This window comes from Xyrauchen texanus, chromosome 34 (assembly GCF_025860055.1).
Source record: "Xyrauchen texanus isolate HMW12.3.18 chromosome 34, RBS_HiC_50CHRs, whole genome shotgun sequence".
NCBI classification, from domain to species: domain Eukaryota; kingdom Metazoa; phylum Chordata; class Actinopteri; order Cypriniformes; family Catostomidae; genus Xyrauchen; species Xyrauchen texanus.
Window position 1 is genome coordinate 37753439 of NC_068309.1, and position 17626 is coordinate 37771064.

Sequence of the window (17626 nt, forward strand, 5' to 3'; positions counted from 1 at the left end):
TAGAGAATGTTTTTATAGTTCAGTTACCTCTTATACATTATATCTAAATATCAAGGAAAATTAGATTATCCATTACATGACCCCTTTAAATTAGTTCTGGACAAATGAGGACATGAATTAGGTTAGATTACTGCATGTCCACCCATAAAATAATCATTAAAAGCACTGGCACCATCAAAAAGTTACGTTGTGGAGACAAATACGCAATTACTACCATAATTTAATAAATATATTGAATACAAGAATTACACTACTTTTATTTTAAATATGTTAAATAAATTCACAAATAAAGACTATTATTTTCTTAGTGCATACACACAATGATGTACTGGCCACAGTCACTTACCTAGAATCAGCTCCCTTCTCACTAGTAATTAAAGTTTGTTTTTGTCGTGGGAAAACTGATCCTAGACAAGCAGTTACGAGCAGCATTCTCCCGGAGCAGCAATCAGAATTCCCTTTCCATATCTATAAATACACGTATCATGCGTGTGACCAGGGGAAGGCTAAGCATATGAATTTGATGTTATTTTGGAAAATATTCTAAATTTTCCTCAAATCTTCCAAGCATAAGCAGTGAATGTTCAATGATGTGGGAACAATTACAGTTCTTTGGCAAGTTTTTTTCTTCTTAGAATCTCTAACACCTCAGCTTTACCCTCAGGAAGTGACATGCAAAAAGGCCCTTGATGAATATCACTTCCCCTTCCTGTGCACCAATACACAACAGATTAGGATTCAGTAGGGTGTAAGCATGCTAACAAGAGGAGACACTCTGACACTTAATTAACACAAATACTTGTGTGTTGTTTAATGGGCTTCACTGAGATGATGGCACGCTGACAAACAGATGGGCTCACAATAAACAAGCTTTGAAAGTTGAAGCTTTAAACTGATGGAAGCAACACTTTCTTTTGTCTCAAACATAGATCTCACTTTTGTGCTTAAAAGGGCAAAAATGTATAATGCAAAACAGCAATATTCAATGACAGTCATGCTGTAGTCCTAAACAATAATTGGGCCGTAGGTTATCACAGCTATGCTTATGTTCATTAGTCCTACCAAAGCATGATTGTGAGTGTTTTACTGCTTTTATACAACAGTTCCATATACAAGTAGTTAATTTTTTTTTTTTACTTATTCTTTAGACACAATATGGCCAGTTATTTTTCCTATGCTAACAAAAAGAATTCAAATGATGGCAAAAAGAGATCAACTGCTAAATGTAGCTAATAGTGCCATACGAAGTGGAATTTATAGTAGTGATTGGGGGAAAAAAATATTCAAAATAGTGTTTCTGTTACAAATTGGGATTCATGAGACAAATGATTTTAAATGGCCTCCCAGATTAAATGTGTTTTATTTTAATTTAATTAAAAAAATAAAAACTTTTGCCTACTATGCTAATCTAATGATAGATAGATAGGAAGCTATATTTGTGATGAGTTCCACACATGCATGTTTTCTCTCTGAGAGGCTTTGCCTCTCTAATTCTTTACTATTAGTCCTTTAATGCACCATTGCTTCAGTCATCAAAGTGCCGCTTGTTCACTGTCAAATGTCAAATTCTCTGCTGTGGATAATGTTCTTATGTTATTATGCATAATCCAGAGTTTTATTTTTGAGGTTGTGTGTTGAGTATTTTTCAGTGGTCGTTCTGCAGATTATGTCTGACACTGCATTAAAGGAATAGTTCAGCCAGAAATGAAAATGATCTTATTTACTCACGTTATCCCAGCTGTATATTACTTTCTATCCTCAGCAGTACACAAATTAAGATTTTTAGAATATTTTAGCTCTGTCGGTCCATACAATGCAATTAAATGGGTGCCAAAATGTTGACGCTCTAAAAAGCACACATGGATTACTTTTATACTGCATATAAGACTCCAGAGGTTAAATCCATGTCTTCAGAAGTGACATGATAGATGTAGGTGAGAAACTACTGAAATACATTTTCTCCCTGCCCAGTAGTGGGCGTATGAATGAAGAATGTGAATCACCAAAACACAAGCAGAAAAATATGAAAGTTAAAATTGAGATTGACTGAGCAAGGAGGAGAATTTATAGTAAAAATTGACTAAGGGGAGTCACATGATGCCATGCGAGGTTCAGACCTGTTAACAGTGAGCTCTGCAAACTGGTTTTAATACTTTTTTAATGTCATAAACCGGTAAGATTCAGTACACCCTTATTATTAACTGTTCTAGGAAGACAATATGTCAAAGAATATGCACAGGTTCCACCTACCCCTTTTAGGAATCAGGTGGTGAACCTGCAAACACTGCTCCGGGAGGACGCTGTCCCCCCCTGGGAGTACGAGCACACTCCATTAGGAGTGTGCCTTCTTCCTGGGCCCTGCCGAATGGCACCTCTCTAACAGACATCTGTAGAGCAGCGGGCTGGGCGACACCCAACACTTATTTTATCCGGGTTGAGCCAGTTTCGTCCCGTGTGTTAGCAGGTATGAACAGGTAAGTATGCGGCCAGCTGGCCGGTTGTACCTCTTGCATACAGCACCTTTCAAAGAGGGGAGAACGTGTGCTTTTTTCCATCCATGTGAGTTCCTGGGACCGGTGAACCGTGGATGTCCTTCCTCGCTCAGCACCCTGCAGCAGGTGAATTCCCATTACTTGCATTAGTATTTCCTGTCAGGTCAGCCCCTGTACTAGGATAGTTCCCTCTCGGTAACCCCATTTGATGTATTTTTCCACGGTACGGTTTCCCTGATGGTAAGCCCATGTCTTCCCTTGGGCAGAGCCTGCATTTGCAGAGTTCCTCCCTTCCGGGTAGGACCTACCACGGGGGCTTCTTTCCATATGTAGTACTTCCCGGTTGGTAAGTCCATTTGACGTATTCTCCACATGTTAACCTCCCCTTCGGGCAGGATATGGTCTCTGCGGTGTCTTTTCCCCGTGGGGAAAAAGAATACCTTCCTGGTATCTGGCCCCAGCTGAATTAATTACAATTTTATGGGAGAAAAAGAAGAGAAAAGGACGAAGCGGCTGGAGCGACCTGTTCCCATTGTAAGTATGTCTTAAAAGCGTGACCACTAGTGTCACTACATCGACACAACATCTCGTTCTCTCCATCAGGGAACAGAGGTCACAACAGTAACCAAGACGTTAAGCTAAGCTAAAAGCTACACTTCAGAGAAAGTAGCAAGTTACACTACAAGGTACACACCAAAAGTAGCTTGCTACATTTAAGCTACTTCATATTTTTTTCAACCAGATGCACAGAGAATATGTCATAGACAAAGCAACTAAAAGACTTATTCACATAATATTTATCAAAGACATGGTACATCATAGTACACTATAGTGCACTATAGTTACAGTCGTCTAAGTACACAGCTACTCTTGGAAGGCCTTGTAACAGGTTTTCCATCGTTCGCTGGAAGATGGTGGAATATAATATGCATGTGAAAAATATGAAAATTAACATTTATGCATGATATCTATACAAACCCATGTGTTCAAAATAAAAAAAATACAAAAATAATTTTATTTTTCATATTTATACTACTACCTCTATAAATCAATACCCATTTGAACAAAATGTAACTTGCACATTCCTGTATAAAAACTTGCTGTTGTTTTTCTGTATGTACTGGAAGCTTCTGATCAGTGGCCAACTTTCGTGTGTGTGTGTGTGTGTGTGTGTGTGTGTGTGTGCACATCTGGGCAATACAATTTTTTATATCTGTTGGTATCAGATGTAATATCATTGTACTTTGAGACCGTTACCATTTGTATGTACTATTCTGTATTTACATTGTGCTTCAAAGTACTTCAAAGAATACGATGGCGCTACTATGGTTATTTGATATATGATTATCACATTCCTATACAATTGAATGTATTAGTGCAGCAGCAGCATGTCCACATGCTATATTTTATGTCTGTGTATTGTCTAGCATTAGCAAGTCTCTGTTTTTTAATGGCTGATACCAATGCCAATCTCCAGAGAGCAGGGTGGCCGATAGGCTGCTATTGTGTAGATATATCACAACTTATTATAATAAATAACATACAGTATACATAAAATTGCAAATATATATATATATATATATATATATATATATATATATATATATATATATATATATATATATATATATATATATATATATATTATTTAGCACTATATAAATAGTTTAAATGTTCACACAAAACTTTAACTTTGTAAAAATAACAATAAAACAATTTATAATAAGATTGTGTTTTAAATAGATAGCAGTCTCTTCTGCTTTCTGTTTAGTAATCCAATTTTAGTAATTTGTTTGCACAATAAGAAATTTTCATATATAAGGAAAAAGGAAATAACAATAGTGCCCACAGTAGTCCAGCAACCATGGATGGCATGTGCACATTAGCCACCCCTTTTTCTCACTAAAGACTACACTAAAGTGTAGTATCTTCAGAAATGTAGGAACTGAATTACACACGATAACTGGAATGGCACTTTATTGTCTTCCAAGCTTACAGAGCCTACATGTGACAGGAACGCTTTTCTCATAACAACGTCTTACTCCCCCCTAGGACCCCACGTGATCCGGAAGGTCCACTGCACCTCTTGTGGTGTGGAGAGGAACTGCTGTTATGTGGTGTAGAGAGGAACTGCTGTTAACTATAACCTAAATCTCAGGATACCACATCCCTCCCCCCTTAAGAGGAAAAAAAAAAACTTAGTATTAAGTATGGTAAGGGAAATTGAAAATAATACTGTTAACACAGACATACACGTCTAGTATTTCACATTTCTTTCTTTGTTTTTTTGGGGTTTTTTTACAATGGAAATCACTGCATGAACAGAGAAAAAAAAAAACTAGGAAGGTGGGTAGACTGCCATCCTTCCAGTGAGTCCCAGAGCTCATTCTTGCTCTGACTTGAGGGATCTCACTACTATTTCACAAAGTCTTTCAGATAAGCAGGAGTCTGCCTTGTGCGCTCGGAACGGCGCAGCCCAGGAAGTGAATCTACTCCTGCTTTTGTCTGTTCAACCACGGAGGAGTGTGCTTGGTCTGTTTCAGAAGCAGTCATTCTCTCTCTCTGCACTATGGTGACGGCAGAGTCTGCAGGCAAGGCCTCCAGTCCTGTCTCTGAAGACTGATAGGCTCCTCCATCCTTTCATGTGTGGGCATATCACCACTCACTATTACATGGCGTTTTCTGATTTGATCGACATGGCGCCTGATGACTCTTCCATCTCCTGTCTGTATGGTATAGGATACAGGTCCGGTGTTCTCTTCAACGACCGCAGGTATCCAACGAGGTCCATGACTGTAGTTCCGGGTGTACACATCCTCCCCAGGTGAAAAACTCCTCCACTTACTGTGTGTGTCATGTTGTTCCTTCTGCTTGAGTTGTTTCTTTCGTATCTTTGACTTCACATCCGGCAGCAGAAGATCCAGTGTTGAGCGCAACCTTCTGGACATAAACATTTCAGCTGGTGACAATCCCGTCGTGGTTTGCGGGTGATTCTGTAATTAAACAAAAATCTAGCTGACTCTTGTTTCCAAGGTGTCCCCTTTATTTTCTTTTATTCCTTGTTGAACGACTGTACAGCTCTTTCCGCTAGACCGTTCGACGCTGGGTGGAATGGTGCAGATGTTATGTGCTGTATGCCATTCTGTTTTAGGAATGCTTGAAACTCTTGGCTTGTGAAGCAAGTTCCATTATCCGATACTAAGGTCTGGGGCAGACCATGTACACTAAAGCACTGTCTGAGCTTTTCAATGGTAACTTGACTGGTTGCTGTACTTGCTGGGTACACGTCAATCCATTTGGAGTGTGCATCTACAATGACAAGGAACATTTTCCCTAGAAAAGGGCCGGCGTAATCCACATGCAGTCTGCTCCAGGGTGTCTCCGGCCACTCCCATGGATGTAGCGGTGCTCCTGCTGGAGGATTTCTGTTTTCCTGGCATGTATGGCAGGACTGCACTTCTTTTTCAATTTTGGAGTCCATTCCTGGCCACCAAACGTATGAACGTGCTAAACCCTTCATTCTACATATTCCTGGGTGTGTGTGGTGTAGCTGTTTTAATATGGCTTTCCTACCCCTCTGTGGAACGACCACTCTCGCCCCCCAGAGCACACACCCATCTTTCACACTCAGCTCCAGTTTTCTCTGACTGTAGGGTTTGTACAGTGTATCCACCTCCCTTGGCCATCCTTTCAGACACCAGCCTAGCACCTGGGAGAGTGTTTCATCCTTAGCAGTCCACTGTCTAACCTGTTTTGTCATGATTGGTGGGTCCTCCATGACCTCCAACATGAAGACCTGGTCAGACTCGTCCTCTTCCCCTGTTTGTGGCAATGGTAACCTGCTCAGCGCGTCTGCATTTGCGTGTCCCTGCCCAGGTTTGTATATGATTTTGTACTCATACGCTCTGAGGAGAGTTGCCCACCTCTGCACTCTCGGTGACCCCATCTGAGGCACTGGCTTTTTCTCATGAAAGAGTGATATCAGTGGTTTGTGGTCAGTGCTGATTGTGAATGTTCGTCCGTAGATGTACTTATGAAACCTCTTGATCCCGAAAATGATAGCTAACCCCTCCTTATCGAGCTGTGAGTAGCGCTTCTCTGCTGGTGTTAGCGTGTGCGACATGAAGCCTAAAGGTTTTTCACTACCGTCTTCCATGACATGTGACAGTACGGCGCCTAGCCCGTATGGCGAGGCGTCACAGGCGAGCAGTAAATATTTGTCCGCTGAATAGTGACCCAGGACTTTCGCTGACTTCAGCAACTGTTTTGAGTTCTGAAAAGCTTCTTCCTGCTCTTTGTTCCAGACCCACAAAACGTCTTTCCTCAGCAGCTTATGTAACGGGGCTAAGCTTGTAGCTAGACTAGGGAGAAACTTGTTATAGTAATTCAAGAGACCTAAATAGGCCTTTAGCTCAGTCACTGTGGTTGGTGGTGGAGCTTCCTCTATGGCCCTCACCTTGCTCTGCACTGGATGTAAGCCTTCAGCATTCACCACATGCCCTAGGTATTCTACCTCATTTTGCTGGAACGCACATTTGCTTCTGTGAAGTCGCAGGCCAGCGTCTTTCAATCGACTAAGTACCTCCTCCAGTGTACTCAGGTGTTCAGCTTCGTCTCTCCCTGTAAAAATAATGTCGTCTAAGTACACAGCTACTCTTGGAAGGCCTTGTAACAGGTTTTCCATCGTTCGCTGGAAGATGGCGGGAGCTGACGAAACTCCGAAAGGTAGCCTATTGTAGGTGAACAATCCTCGGTGTGTGTTTGTTGTGAGGTACTTCTTTGAGGCATCATCCATTACAATCTGTTGATAGGCGTGGCTTAAATCGAGCTTGGTGAACTGTTTCCCTCCTGACAGAGTATTGAACAGGTCTTCCACACGGGGAATAGGGTATTGCTCTAGTGAGGAGGCACTGTTAACGGTTAGCTTGTAATCTCCGCATATTCTGACCGACCCATCTGGCTTTAAAACAGGAACTATGGGCGCGCCCATTCGGCGATTTAACGGGAGCTATAATGTCCTCCCTAAGCAGCCGATCTATCTCCGCTTCTACTTTTGCCCTCATGGCATACTGAACTGAGCGGGCCGATAGAATTTAGGCTGTGCTTCAGCAGACACACGAATGGTTGCTTTCATACCTTTCAACATGCCTAACTCCTGCTTGAAAACATCCTCGCTTCTCATAAGTACTTGTGGTAGAGTCTGTGCCTCTGTTCTCACATTTTTTATTTCTTCCCACTTCACTTTTAGAGCCTCTAGCCATCCTCTTCCTAACAAGCTAGGTCCTGTACCTTTAACCACCACTAGGGGCAATGTCTTTACTTGCCGCTCATAGTTTACTTTCACTTTGGCCACCCCCACTACTTTGATTTTCTCCCTGTATATGACTTAAGTACAAGTTTAGTTTGCCTTATTTGCGGTCGTTGCTCTTCGTTCCACATCTCATTGAACTTCAGCTCATTCATTATGCTTACGCTGCATCCTGTATCAATTTCAAAATGTACCGTCTTCTTATTCACTGCCATCGTCACTTCAAACGGTTTTATCCTCTGAATTGATGTCTCTGTTTCCATGCAGTTTAATGTGAACACTTCCTCTTCAGATCTATTACCATCCTGCTGTTCACACTCTACATTATATGATCGATGTGGACTTGGACGCCGCTCTGCTCGGTATGTTTTCTTCTCATTGTAGCTGGCACTTTCTTTATTTCTATTACGGCAAGCCTTGGCTATGTGCCCTACTTTCCACGCAACAGTGACACTTTGCCTCCTTAAATTTACACGCGGCCGCGTTGTGTTGCTTCCCATGACATTGGTAGCATTCTTTATCTTTTTTTTTCCATTCACCCTCCTTTTTCAGTGCACCCTCTGCCCTTACGCTGTTGCATGCTAACGGTGCTGTATGGAGATCTTGAACATTTTTACTAGCGGCCTCCGCAGCTACTGCAATTTGGAACGCGCTCTCAAACGTCAAGTCTGTTTCGGATAGCAAGCGTCTTTGAATCCTGTCATCATTAATACCGCATACCAGTCGGTCCCTCAACATCTGTTCCAGTGTTGTACCATAGTTACAATCATGTGCTAATCGTCTCAATTCAGCTACGTACACACTGATGGTTGTCAGATTTGACAGAGTCAAATTTGTATCTCTGAACTATTTCACTCGGTTTTGGGTCGAAGTGCTCTTTCATTAAAGTTTTCAACTGACCGTAAGTTTTCGAGCTGGGCTTATCTGGACTCACCAGGTTCCTTATGAGCTTGTATGTGGCTGGTCCCACCACACTGATGAGGATAGCTCTCTGCTTATCTCCGTCATCAATTCCGTTAGCTTCAAAAAACTGTTCTAGTATCTCACAATACTCTTCCCATGTCTGCTTCTTCACGTCAAAAGCCGACAGAGTGCCTATCATCGTAGTCATCTTTGCATTTGTCTCCGTGAATCCTCCGGTCCAATGCTAGCCCCTCGCTCTCCCGTCAGCTCGCCCAGTATCATCCGTCTTCAGGCCGACATTGATTTCATTCTTCCAATATCCTCGTCGCCAATATGTAGTATCTTCAGAAATGTAGGAACTGAATTACACACGATAACTGGAATAGCACTTTATTGTCTTCCAAGCTTACAGAGCCTACATGTGACAGGAACGCTTTTCTCATAACAACGTCTTACTCCCCCCTAGGACCCCACATGATCCGGAAGGTCCACTGCACCTCTTGTGGTGTGGAGAGGAACTGCTGTTAACTATAACCTAAATCTCAGGATACTACACTGAGTCAACCCAATTCTACATCCACTGCACAGTGAATATGACATTTACTTAAAGAGCACATGAAGTGTTTATACTTTGAAGTTGCTTTCACACGGTAGTGTAGATCCAGCGAGAGCAGCAATCTACTGTCAGTTTTTAGTCTGGATGGCCAGCATGGACTGTCATGGACTGACCATCATGTAACATCCATAAATAAGAGCAACTGAGTTTTGGTCCAGGCTTTTATAATCCGTGCTTCAGAGGAAGATATATGAGCACTCCACAGGAAGAAAAACTCTGGATTTGTGCAAGTTTTGTGAGGTTCATGAATTACATCTGTTTAAATGATATCCGCATATTTGTAGATGATACAAATCAGTTGTGGCCAAAAATATTGGCACCCGTGGTAAATATGAGCAAAGAAGGCTGTGAATTTTTTTGTAATTGTTTATCCTTTTGAATTTTAATTCAAAATATTCACAAAAATAAGCTTTAATTGAAGTAAACTAATTGAAAGGGGGGATCTCAAATTCTTTTTTTTTTTTTTTTAAAACACATTTGCCACAATTATTAGCACATCTAGAAATTCTTATGAGTAAAATATATCTGAAGTATATTTCCATTCATATTTAAAAAGAATGTAATGTATGTATCACCCGATGCCGATAACTGAAAAATTCTGAATATTGGCCTCGCTGATATATTGTTAGACCCCTTGTCATGACTGAAATTGGCTAAATGTGACAGGGCGGAGGGCGAGCCGGGTTGTGATTATACACACCCGGTCCCTTATCAGGCTAATTAAGCCTCCGAGAGGGATAAAGGCCGACTGGGGAAGGTGGTGAGAGAGATCGTTTACGGTCAGCTGACCATCATGTGTGTGTTTGTGTCTTTTGTTTAAGTTTCTCATTAAAGTATTATTTATATTGCCAAGCCGGTTCTCGCCTCCTCCTTGCCCGTTTATATCCCTTTACAATAAGATTTCAAATTAGCAGCGTATGTGTTTAGAATAAAGGACACTGCAAAAATAATATTAGATACTGTATATTGTTCAATATGAAGACTAAAGAGCCTTATCTCATGAAAATTACAAGACTGTGGCAACATTTTTGCAAACTGACAGCGTTTTCTGAAACAGATGATGTTAAAAGCGTTTTCTGAAACAGATGATGTTTTTAAGTTTAGTGCTTTATCGAATTTTATTTTTCAGCAGATATGAGCTGAAAAACGCAATATCTGAAGCAACCTCATTATTTTGTGGTGCTTCTATAGCCTAGTGTCCATCCACCTTTCACGCTATTTTGTAATCGACAAAGTGAAAAAAAAATTTGCAACATTTGCCACCTTCTGCCAGTTTCCATTAAAATTGGCTTTTATAGATAAAAAGGGTGTGCGTGATGACGTCATGCCTAAAAAAACACTTTGTCGCATAAGTTTTGATATAGCGCAAAAGAAATCTGCACTGAAGCCGTTTCCATACAGAAATGTGTGTTTATCGCTAATTCGCCTCCCAGGTGCAATCAGAAGAGGAGGAATTGCAATCAAAATTTAACAGTTGCTCTTCTGATGGGACTGTAATCCTGATGTTGCGCCTATCACAGAATCGCCACCGCTTCTGACCCGAAAGTGAATCGCCATGGCCCTGTTCAAGCTGGCAACCTCCACTAAGTAGTGGGGGAAACTTTCTGTCTCAGATCATCCATCGATGTGTATATGATGTGTGTACAACTATTAAAGAAACATTGATGCGTGTAATATCAGGTTTATATATGATACATTCCTGATATTTAATATTTTGAACAATCATCTAATCAAAAGCATCGCAATCACAACTGCATTATGTCCCGCATATTTCTCCAGCAACTTTTAACGACCAACTGAACTTGATAATCATCTAAAATTAATTTTAGCTTAAAAATGCGATTTATATTTTCTGAAGAAGCAATAAATGCTTTTGGACAAATAGTTCTGATAGTTTATAGTCTTGAAAAAAGAGCAGAACATTCTGAGTTTAATCATCTACAGAACAGGGTAAGGCTCATTTAAGTTTGAGAAAAGAAAAGGCATATATAGGTTTAAATAAATATTTTTTTATTTTTATTTATTGCCTTTTTCGTTTGGTTATTAATTTAATACAGGGGATATTTCAAAAGAAAAACTAAACAATAATTTAATAGACTTGGGCTGTAAGTGTTCCAAAAAAAATGTTTTTTGTACTGTGGGTTAATTCCGTGAATTATTTTGAATGGTGTTGAAAAGAAACTTTAATAAACGGATGGATTCTGCGATTAAATTAATCGCAAACAGAGGCCATTCATTTATTCAATGTGCACGAGATAACTGTGTGGCACTCCTGGAAGTGTCATGTTTGAAGATCAATATGCCATAAAGATCAATCCATAATCACGTACAATAAATAGGTTTTCAATACTGTCGTCATGATTAACACAGGCTAACGATTGGGGCAAACTCTGTCAAGTGACACTACATTTTTGCATTAATGCTAATATTATCATTTTTGCATTAATACCTATAATATAGTTAAACGGAAAAATATAATGTCGACATTTGTGACATTTTAGTGATAATGTGCGTTTCCATCAGCTTTATTTTGATGTGCTAAAACATTTTCCGCCAAAAATCCTTGGATGGAAAGTTTATGATACTTTTGGCTCACATATTGACTTGCATGCTCTTTAGGACTCATACCCCAGTTCTTTGCATTACAAATGTGCTATAGTAAAAGTGTTCAAATGTTATAAGATAGCACTGGAACAGAGTGAAAGTCATCTGTATTTTACTTGTGATTTGTGTGAAAGGGAATAAAAGTCAATGTAGTAGCATGTTCATTTCACCAGGAAAGTGCCACGATAAATACAGCGAGCTACATAAAAATAATTTAGCAAAAATTAAGGTATAGTGACGTGATTCATTAAAACCAGATTGAGACAAAAATGCATCTGGTTGTTAAACAATTGTGCAATGTGTGGTTACTCTTCTGTGTGAACTTCAGAGATCCACTAAAAATCACCCTGACACCAGTTGCGTAAATGTCATTGAACAAAAATGGCTCAGAGAAGTTAGTTCTAAAGGACTCTAAAGCTGTAGCATTTGTTTGCAGATGATACTTGCTTTAAGGTTACATTTTGGGCATGGATTCTAAATGTTACCTTGCCTCCACTAATGTCTGAGCTTCTTCAGCCTGAATTAACAGAAGTCTAAAGATATTGTATGTCAATCAAACCCATTCCTCTTTGACTTAAATGGGTAAAATGTTTCTGATGCAAATATTAAAATTGCTTTTCCAATAGCATAGCCAACATCTCTTAGAGGACTCATCAAATTTAGGGACATGAGCTGTGTGGAGTGATGATGAAGGAGGGACTACAGGCTTTAGTGTATGCAAAGGGAATCTTGTGTGAATATCGATACCTCCCAGCTGACGAGCCAAGTTTTCTCTGAAATCTATCTGGGTTAAGTTCAATGGTCTACGCTCCTCTGGTGCCACATGAATGTGTTGCCATTCCTTAAACAATATGAAACTATTGACGATGGCAATGTCTATGAAGTGGAAAAAAAAGAATCTTCCACCGCTTGAGTTTTTGTAGGACGTCGTAATATTTTATCATTTGGTCTGTCCTATCAACACCTTCCATATTTTTGTTATAATCGCTGATGACAGTGGGCTGGAGGGCTACTTCTTTTGTCCAGTCACCATAATTTTTTACAAAACTAGTAATTTCCGGTTTAGCCATTCACATTGTGGAAATTGGAGAAGCATGTATCTGCACACGTGTCCTTCCACTGAATTACAAGTATATTCCCCTCAATCTTACACCACCTCATATCCCCATGAGCTGTCTTGTGTTCCCATCTTTTGATGTCTTTAAATTCTGCAGGAAACAGTTTACTATTCACCATGCATGTCCAACAGGCATTAGTTCCCATTTCTAACAACTTAACCATAAGAGCTGGGGACATTATAAAAGTTGTCAAACCAAACATTGTGGCCCTGGTCTTTGAATGGCTGCTGTAATGATTCAACTACATGGTGGCCAAGGCAAGCACATCCTGATGCATGTTACCTAGGTCAATACCGAATGGACAGCTAGGCTTAAATGGGAGATGTTTTGGTACCTGTGAATTGATGTGCCTGTGAATCATCCTCCATCTCCTTGTTGTCCGGGTCTTCCTGCAGTAGTTCCTGGTCCAGCAGATCTTCCTCCTGTGTGCTCTACAACAGAAAAAAGTACATAATTGGTAGCCAAAAGTGTGTTCTTCACAAATCCATACACTGAATAGTCTAACCAATGTCCAAATGCAGACAGTCTTCTCACAATTTTCTTGTGAACAGGAAGCTACACGCAATCTACAATCATGTCTGTGTGATGGATGGGTAAGTCTATCTGCTAAAATGGAAAAAATCTTCCATTTTTTTTTTTACATGGGAAAATCAACAAGCTAGATAAACTATCTAACTAGCAGGCCAGTTTCCAGGCGGGTCTTAACAGTGTCACAAGTGACAAAATTAGCAAAAAAAAGTTATTTAGTTAATATGTTTAGTTATTTAGTTAAAAATGTACATTTTTTATAAAGTTTATATAAACGTTCAAGTTTATATAAACAGTTTATATAAACGTTTTCCAGAAAAAATAATAGCTAGCGATACTACAAATAAATGCTTCATAACTAAAAAGGTTTGACTATCTCCCACAAGCGATAAAATTGGCCAAAAAAGTTATTGATATTTAGCTAAAAAAGTACATAGTATTGCTCGCTAATGTTTATTTAGCATGTTTCACAGAAATGTGCTTAAAATAGAGGCTAGCTGCCTGTCCGATGAACGCAGACGTTCATGTAATTTTTTCCAGAAATAACTAGCGTTACTCCTACAAATAAATGCTTCATAACTAAAACGTTTTAACTTTCAATAGACAATATTGACAACACATGTTAAATAACTTGTCTTTCCTTGAAAAAAATCACCTCAGTTTTCAATTTGAAGCAGTAAGTCCAGCACTGGAGGTAATCTCACGGGATATCCCCTCTGTCTCCACTCAGGCAAATAGAGGATGACGCGGATGATGTTACATTTATTATTGATGCCCACTAACCTGTAATCAATCATATTTGCCTTTAGCTTATATTGTCATGGGTATCTGGAAGTTTTCTGGAATAAAATTGGTGATTGGACGGTGAAGATACTGAGACAGGAACCATGGGAATAATTGTTCCTAGTTCCTTACTAATACAATTTGAAAAAATAATTCAGAGCTTCTTAAACTACTGAAAAGAGTTCTAATCAAAAAACCTCAATGTGCAGCAATAACAGCTTTGCAGAACCTTGACATTCTAGTCAGTTTGTTCAGATGACATTTCACCCCCAGGGGTGTAAAGTAACGACTTACAAATAAATACTCACATTACTGTAATTCAGTAGTTTTTCCCAGAAATGTTACTTTTCTAAGTAGTTTACATTTTTTTATACTTTTACTTGAGTACATTTTAATTGCTGTAACTGTACTTTTAATGTGCTATTTTCCCACCATCTGTGTTCGCTACTTCCCTGTCCTGATTTTATTTTTATGTATCAATATGATTGGCCAGGGAGAGTCTCGTGCCTCCCGTCAAATCAAATCACACGTAAAAAAAAACTTGAAAGGCAGATGTAGTTCTGGGTGTTCATTACATCGATCGTGATAGCAAGACAACCACTGGGTGATTGATCTGGATAAAATATTGACTTTTTGTTTCCTGACGTCTGTTGCTGTTTGCTGTTTGATTGACAGGCGGCTATACATTATAATTCCGCCAATGCACATCTTGGCGAGGCATTCATGTAAATGCAGTTGGTTTGGTCTAAAGTGAATGTAAGCAGTGGGACAAAAAAATTATAATTATGCTTGGCCTTTATCAAGTTTTTTCTAATGCCTGAAAAGTATCAACATTTGTAGAGCAATACTTCAGGCAGAATATTCCAACAGTCACATACTTCAGAAAATTGTGCATCATGCATTAGAATGAGAACTCAACTATTACTTGGCTTACAAGATACAATAACTAATTCAATGCAGAACATTGTATTTCAAATTGAGGATTAAGCAGGACCATGTGCTACTTAAAGAAATGATTCACTCAGAAATGAAAATTCCCTGATCATTTACTCACCATCATGCCATCCCAGATGTGTATGACTTTCTTTCTTCAACAGAACACAAATTAAGATTTTTAGAAGAATATCTCAGCTCTGTAGGTCCATACAATGCAAGTGAATGGATGCCAACATTTTGACAAAAAGCAAATTAAGGCAGCACAAAAGTAATTCATATGACTCCAGTGGTTAAATCCATGACTTCAGAGGAGATATGATAGGTGTGGGTGAGGAAAAGATCAATATTTAAGTAAATTTTCAGAATCATGTAGTGTTTACAATATCATAGATTAGTGATGTATTTTAAAGTTGTCAAATCACAAACACCTATAAAATACATATATTTTTTATTGTTTCTCACAAACAGCCATAAAAGGTAATGTAAATTACGGTATGTGTGCTACATACAGGGGCATAGATTTCACAACTGAGTACTCAATACTCGCTACTTAGTACTCAATACACGCTACTCATAAGTACTTTTAAATGAGCTACTCTTTTACTCTCACTTGAGTAGTTTTTAGAACAAGTACTTTTACTCTACTCAAACTACATTACAGTAACAGTACTTTTACTATTACTATCAATTGCCATAGATGTGGCTGTCTTGTCAGGCACTTCTCACGCACCTTATGCCTCCTACACACTACGCGACTTTCAAAGACGTCTGATTGTGGTACCGTTCATATTACACAACTGTCTGTCTTGTCATGGAAGTTGTAGGGTTTTCAAATGACACGAGGAATCGGTGACAGATGTGAACACATTACAAAACATTTCACTATTATGCGAAGCCCCGACGACTCTGCCTGAACTGCAAATCACGTTTCACAACAGAGTACACACGAGAAGTGATACGAGATACAAAAACAAATGCATGATAATATGTTATGCATTTCAGAATATGATGTGTATGTTTTAATCATATATTTTATTGGTTACAATATGAAAAAGTACCTCCTACTGAAAAATCTTCTTATTTGCTTCCCTGACTGTCCAAGAGAATTGACAATTTCTCTCCAACACTTCTCTTTCTACACCCAGTTGTGGAACAGTTCAGATGAATCATCAAATAGGCACCAATGCTCCTGCCAATGTTCCACAAATTTTTCCTCCATTTCTTCAGTTCAATAAGACTTTCTTGATATCACGACCATGTTAGTTGATGTTCTGTTGCAGATACATCAGGACTCCTCCCACTGAAACTTTGTGTGCCCGTTTCTTGCTCTCTCGTTGGCTGTAGGTCAACGCTGCAGTTGTATTCAGTCAAAACACATTTCACATTGCACGATTTTGAATCTCAAACAGGTCCAGATATTTAACATGCTAGACATCTTGCTGACATCTGCAATGCATCAGCGCTTCTCTCAGATCACATCTTTGATAATTCATACATTGCGTTCATTCGATTTGCCTATGATTTGGGGCTTTTGTCAGCGATCTCCACAAAACTCTCAGCAAGTGAAAATTTGGCCTAAAATTGTGTAGTGCAAACTCTGCATTGCAGTCTAGCTGATCCCACAAAAACTCAATGGGGTTAAGATCCATAACACTCTTTTCCAATTATCTGTTGTCAAATATCTGTGTTTATTTGCCCACTCTAACCTTTTCTTTTAGTTTTTCCTGTTTCAAAAGTGCCTGTTTCTTTGCAATTCTTCCCATAAGGCTGCGCCCCTGAGTCTTCTCTTTACTGTTGTACATGAAACTGGTGTTGAGCAGGTAGAATTCAATGAAGCTGTCAACTGAGGACATGTGAGGCGTCTATTTCTCAAACTAGAGACTCTCTATTCTCTTGTTAAGTTGTACATCTGGCCTTCCACATCTCTTTCTGTCCTTGTTAGAGCGGTTGTCCTTTGTCTTTGACCACTACAGTGTACACCTTTGCATTAAATATTCAGTTTTTTGGTAATTTCATTCCTCAAAACAATGACTGACTGACGAGTTTCTAGAGAAAGCGGTTTCATTTTTAGCCATTTTTGACCTAATACTGACCTTAAGACATGCTATTCTATTGCATACTGTGGTAACTCAAAAACAAACACAAAGGCAATGTTAAGCTTCATTTAATGAAACAAATAGCTTTCAACTGTGTTTGATATAATGGCAGTGATTTTCTAGTACCAAATGATCAATTCTGCATGATTACTCAAGGACAAGGTGTTGGAGTGATGCTGCTGTCTAGATTTAATAAAAAACAATTAAAAAAATTCAAATAGTTATGGTGCTGTTTTTTACAT

At 39.1% G+C, this 17626-nt stretch overlaps 1 pseudogene; it reads right to left on the bottom strand.

The window, feature by feature from the left end:
- Window positions 1-5059: 5059 nt before the first annotated feature.
- Window positions 5060-8911, bottom strand: LOC127627590 (uncharacterized protein K02A2.6-like; annotated as a pseudogene).
- Between the last annotated feature and the right edge of the window lie 8715 nt (window positions 8912-17626).